The sequence below is a fragment of the Leptodactylus fuscus genome, chromosome 10 (genome assembly GCF_031893055.1).
Source record: "Leptodactylus fuscus isolate aLepFus1 chromosome 10, aLepFus1.hap2, whole genome shotgun sequence".
NCBI lineage: Eukaryota > Metazoa > Chordata > Amphibia > Anura > Leptodactylidae > Leptodactylus > Leptodactylus fuscus.
This window is the reverse complement of record NC_134274.1, coordinates 64,386,904-64,392,903: the sequence shown is the minus strand read 5'-3', so window position 1 is coordinate 64,392,903 and position 6,000 is coordinate 64,386,904.

Sequence of the window (6,000 nt, the reverse complement as noted above, 5' to 3'; positions counted from 1 at the left end):
GAATCAAACTGAGAAGTCAGAGCCGGAATCAGAATGAAAAGTCAGAGCCAGAATAAGACTGAGAGGTTAGAGCCAGAATCAGTATGACAGGTCAGAGCTGGAATCAGACTGAGAGGTCAGAGCCGGAATAAGACTGAGAGGTCAGAGCCAGAATCAGTATGAGAGGTTAAAGACGGAATCAGACTGAGAGGTCAGAGCCAGAATCAGAATGAGAGGTCAGAGCTGGAATCAGACTGAGAGGTCAGAGCCGGAATCAGACTGAGAGGTCAGAGCCAGAATCAGACTGAGAGGTCGGAGCCAGAATCAGACTGAGAAGTCAGAGCAAGAATCAGACTGAGAGGTTAGAGCCAGAATCAGTATGACTGGTCAGAGCTGGAATCAGACTGAGAGGTCAGAGCCGGAATTAGTAGGAGAGGCCAGAGCCGGAATCAGACTAAGAGGTCAGAGCTGGAATCAGACTGAGAGGTCAGAGCCGGAATCAGACTGAGAGGTCAGAGCCGGAATAAGACTGAGAGGTCAGAGCCGGAATCAGTATGAGAGGTCAGAGCCGGAATCAGACTGAGAGGTCAGGGCTTTAATCAGACTAAGAGGTCAGAGCCAGAATCAGACTGAGAGGTCAGAGCAAGAATCAGTATGAGAGGTCAGAACCAGAATCAGACTGAGAGGCCAGATCTTGAATCAGACTGAGAAGTCAGAGCCAGAATCAGACTGAGAGGTCATAGCCGGAATCAGACTGAGAAGTCAGAGCCAGAATCAGACTGAGAGGTCAGAGCCAGAATCAGAATGAGAGGTCTGAGCCGGAATCAGACTGGGAGGTCAGAGCTGGAATTAGTAGGAGAGGTCAGAGCCGGAATCAGTAGGAGAGGTCAGAGCCGGAATCAGACTGAGAGGTCAGAGCCGGAATCAGTAGGAGAGCTCAGAGCCGGAATCAGACTGAGAGGTCAGAGCCGGAATCAGTAGGAGAGGTCAGAGCCGGAATCAGACTGAGAGGTCAGAGCCGGAATCAGACTGAGAGGTCAGAGCCGGAATAAGACTGAGAGGTCAGAGCCAGAATCAGACTGAGAAGTCAGCGCAAGAATCAGTCGGAGAAGTCGCAGCAAGAATCAGTATGAGAGGTCACAACCAGAATAAGAGTGAGAGGTCAGAGCCGGAATCAGTATGAGAGGTCAGAGCCAGAATCAGGCTGAGATGTCAGAGCCGAAATCAGACCGAGAGGTCAGAGCCAGAATCAGACTGAGAGGTCAGAGTCGGAATCAGTAGGAGAGGTCAGAGACGGAATCAGACTGAGAGGTCAGAGCCAGAATAAGACAGAGAGGTCAGAGAAAGAATCAGTATAAGAGGTCAGAAGCAGAATCAGACTGAGAAGTCAGCGCAAGAATCAGTCGGAGAAGTCGCAGCCAGAATCAGTATGAGAGGTCACAACCAGAATAAGAGTGAGAGGTCAGAGCCGGAATCAGTATGAGAGGTCAGAGCCAGAATCAGGCTGAGATGTCAGAGCCGAAAACAGACCGAGAGGTCAGAGCCAGAATCAGACTGAGAGGTCAGAGTCGGAATCAGTAGGAGAGGTCAGAGACGGAATCAGACTGAGAGGTCAGAGCCAGAATAAGACAGAGAGGTCAGAGAAAGAATCCGTATAAGAGGTCAGAGCCAGAATCAGACTGAGAGGTCAAAGCCAGAATCAGACTGCGAAGTCAGAGCCAGAATCAGACTGAGAGGTCAGAGCCAGAATCAGAATGAGAGGTCTGAGCCGGAATCAGACTGGGAGGTCAGAGCTGGAATCAGTAGGAGAGGTCAGAGCCGGAATCAGTAGGAGAGTTCAGAGCCGGAATCAGACTGAGAGGTCAGAGCCGGAATCAGACTGAGAGGTCAGAGCCGGAATCAGACTGAGAGGTCAGAGCCAGAATCAGACTGAGAGGTCAGAGCAAGAATCAGACTGAGAGGTCAGAGTCGGAATCAGTAGGAGAGGTCAGAGCCGGAATCAGACTGAGAGGTCAGAGCCGGAATCAGACTGAGAGGTCAGAGCCGGAATAAGACTGAGAGGTCAGAGCCAGAATCAGACTGAGAAGTCAGCGCAATAATCAGTCGGAGAAGTCGCAGCCAGAATCAGTATGAGAGGTCACAGCCAGAATAAGAGTGAGAGGTCAGAGCCGGAATCAGTATGAGAGGTCAGAGCCAGAATCAGGCTGAGATGTCAGAGCCGAAATCAGACCGAGAGGTCAGAGCCAGAATCAGACTGAGAGGTTAGAGCCGGAATCAGTAGGAGAGGTCAGAGCCGGAATCAGACTGAGAGGTCAGAGCCGGAATCAGACTGAGAGGTCAGAGCCGGAATAAGACTGAGAGGTCAGAGCCAGAATCAGACTGAGAAGTCAGCGCAATAATCAGTCGGAGAAGTCGCAGCCAGAATCAGTATGAGAGGTCACAGCCAGAATAAGACTGAGAGGTCAGAGCCAGAATCAGAATGAGAGGTCAGATCGGGAATCAGACTGGGAGGTCAGAGCTGGAATTAGTAGGAGAGGTCAGAGCCGGAATCAGTAGGAGAGGTCAGAGCCGGAATCAGACTGAGAGGTCAGAGCCGGAATCAGACTGAGAGGTCAGAGCCAGAATAAGACAGAGAGGTCAGAGAAAGAATCAGTATAAGAGGTCAGAGCCAGAATCAGACTGAGAGGTCAAAGCCAGAATCAGACTGCGAAGTCAGAGCCAGAATCAGACTGAGAGGTCAGAGCCAGAATCAGAATGAGAGGTCAGATCGGGAATCAGTCTGGAAGGTCAGAGCTGGAATTAGTAGGAGAGGTCAGAGCCGGAATCAGTAGGAGAGGTCAGAGCCGGAATCAGACTGAGAGGTCAGAGCCGGAATCAGAAGGAGAGGTCAGAGCCGGAATCAGACTGAGAGGTCAGAGCCAGAATCAGACTGAGAGGTCAGAGCAAGAATCAAACTGAGAAGTCAGAGCCGGAATCAGACTGAAAAGTCAGAGCCGGAATAAGACTGAGAGGTTAGAGCCAGAATCAGTATGACAGGTCAGAGCTGGAATCAGACTGAGAGGTCAGAGCCAGAATCAGAATGAGAGGTCAGAGCCAGAATCAGACAGAGAGGTCAAAACCAGAATCAGACTGAGAGGTAGGAGCTGGAATCAGACTAAGAGGTCAGAGCCAGAATCAGACTGAGAGGTCAGAGCAAGAATAAGACTGAGAGGTCAGAGCCGGAATAAGACTGAGAGGTCAGAGTCGGAGTCAGACTGAGAGGTCAGAGCAAGAATCAGACTGAGAGGTCAGAGCCAGAATCAGACTGAGAGGTCAGAGTCGGAATCAGTAGGAGAGGTCAGAGACGGAATCAGACTGAGAGGTCAGAGCCAGAATAAGACAGAGAGGTCAGAGAAAGAATCAGTATAAGAGGTCAGAAGCAGAATCAGACTGAGAGGTTAAAGTCAGAATCAGACTGCGAAGTCAGAGCCAGAATCAGACTGAGAGGTCAGAGCCAGAATCAGAATGAGAGGTCAGAGCGGGAATCAGACTGGGAGTTCAGAGCTGGAATTAGTAGGAGAGGTCAGAGCCGGAATCAGTAGAAGAGGTCAGAGCCGGAATCAGACTGAGAGGTCAGAGCCTGAATCAGTAGGAGAGGTCAGAGCCGGAATCAGACTGAGAGGTCAGAGCCAGAATCAGACTAAGAGGTCAGAGCCAGAATCAGACTGAGAGGTCAGAGCAAGAATCAGACTGAGAGGTCAGAGTCGGAATCAGTAGGAGAGGTCAGACCCGGAATCAGACTGAGAGGTCAGAGCCGAAATCAGACTGAGAGGTCAGAGCCGGAATCAGACTGAGAGGTCTGAGCCAGAATCAAACTGAGAAGTCAGAGCCGGAATCAGACTGAGAGGTCAGAGCCGGAATCAGACTGAGAGGTCAGTTCTTGAATAAGACTGAGAGGTTAGAGCAAGAATCAGTATGACAGGTCAGAGCTGGAATCAGACTGAGAGGTCAGAGCCGGAATCAGTAGGAGAGTTTAGAGCCGTAATCAGTCGGAGAGGTCAGAGCCGGAATCAGACTGAGAGGTCAGAGCCGGAATCAGACTGAGAGGTCAGAGAAGGAAATCAGTATGAGAGGTCAGAGCCGGAATCAGACTGAGAGGTCAGTTCTTGAATAAGACTGAGAGGTTAGAGCAAGAATCAGTATGACAGGTCAGAGCTGGAATCAGACTGAGAGGTCAAAGCCGGAATAAGACTGAGAGGTCAGAGTCGGAGTCAGACTGAGAGGTCAGAGCCAGAATCAGTATGAGAGGTCAGAGACGGAATCAGACTGAGAAGTCAGAGCCAGAATCAGACTGGGAGGTCAGAGCTGGAATCAGTAGGAGAGGTCAGAGCCGGAATCAGACTGAGAGGTCAGAGCCAGAATCAGACTAAGAGGTCAGAGCCAGAATCAGACTGAGATTTCAGAGCCGGAATCAGACTGAGAGGTCAGAGCCGGAATCAGACTGAGAGGTCAGAGCCAGAATCAGACTGAGAGGTCGGAGCCAGAATCAGACTGAGAAGTCAGAGCAAGAATCAGACTGAGAGGTTAGAGCCAGAATCAGTATGACTGGTCAGAGCTGGAATCAGACTGAGAGGTCAGAGCCGGAATCAGACTGAGAGGTCAGAGCCAGAATAAGACTGAGAGGTCAGAGCCGGAATCAGTAGGAGAGGCCAGAGCCGGAATCAGACTAAGAGGTCAGAGCTGAAATCAGACTGAGAGGTAAGAGCCGGAATCAGACTGAGAGGTCAGAGCCGGAATCAGACTGAGAGGTCAGAGCAGGAATCAGTATGAGAGGTCAGAGCCGGAATCAGACTGAGAGGTCAGAGCCGGAATCAGACTGAGAAGTCAGAGCCAGAATCAGACTGAGAGGTCAGAGCCAGAATCAGAATGAGAGGTCTGAGCCGGAATCAGACTGGGAGGTCAGAGCTGGAATCAGTAGGAGAGGTCAGAGCCGGAATCAGTAGGAGAGGTCAGAGCCGGAATCAGACTGAGAGGTCAGAGCCGGAATCAGACTGAGAGGTCAGAGCCGGAATCAGACTGAGAGGTCAGAGCCAGAATCAGACTGAGAGGTCAGAGCAAGAATCAGACTGAGAGGTCAGAGTCGGAATCAGTAGGAGAGGTCAGAGCCGGAATCAGACAGAGAGGTCAGAGCCGAAATCAGACTGAGAGGTCAGAGCCGGAATCAGACTGAGAGGTCTAAACCATAATCAAACTGAGAAGTCAGAGCCGGAATCAGAATGAAAAGTCAGAGCCAGAATAAGACTGAGAGGTTAGAGCCAGAATCAGTATGACAGGTCAGAGCTGGAATCAGACTGAGAGGTCAGAGCCGGAATAAGACTGAGAGGTCAGAGCCAGAATCAGTATGAGAGGTTAAAGACGGAATCAGACTGAGAGGTCAGAGCCAGAATCAGAATGAGAGGTCAGAGCTGGAATCAGACTGAGAGGTCAGAGCCGGAATCAGACTGAGAGGTCAGAGCCAGAATCAGACTGAGAGGTCGGAGCCAGAATCAGACTGAGAAGTCAGAGCAAGAATCAGACTGAGAGGTTAGAGCCAGAATCAGTATGACTGGTCAGAGCTGGAATCAGACTGAGAGGTCAGAGCCGGAATTAGTAGGAGAGGCCAGAGCCGGAATCAGACTAAGAGGTCAGAGCTGGAATCAGACTGAGAGGTCAGAGCCGGAATCAGACTGAGAGGTCAGAGCCGGAATAAGACTGAGAGGTCAGAGCCGGAATCAGTATGAGAGGTCAGAGCCGGAATCAGACTGAGAGGTCAGGGCTTTAATCAGACTAAGAGGTCAGAGCCAGAATCAGACTGAGAGGTCAGAGCAAGAATCAGTATGAGAGGTCAGAACCAGAATCAGACTGAGAGGCCAGAGCTTGAATCAGACTGAGAAGTCAGAGCCAGAATCAGACTGAGAGGTCATAGCCGGAATCAGACTGAGAAGTCAGAGCCAGAATCAGACTGAGAGGTCAGAGCCAGAATCAGAATGAGAGGTCTGAGCC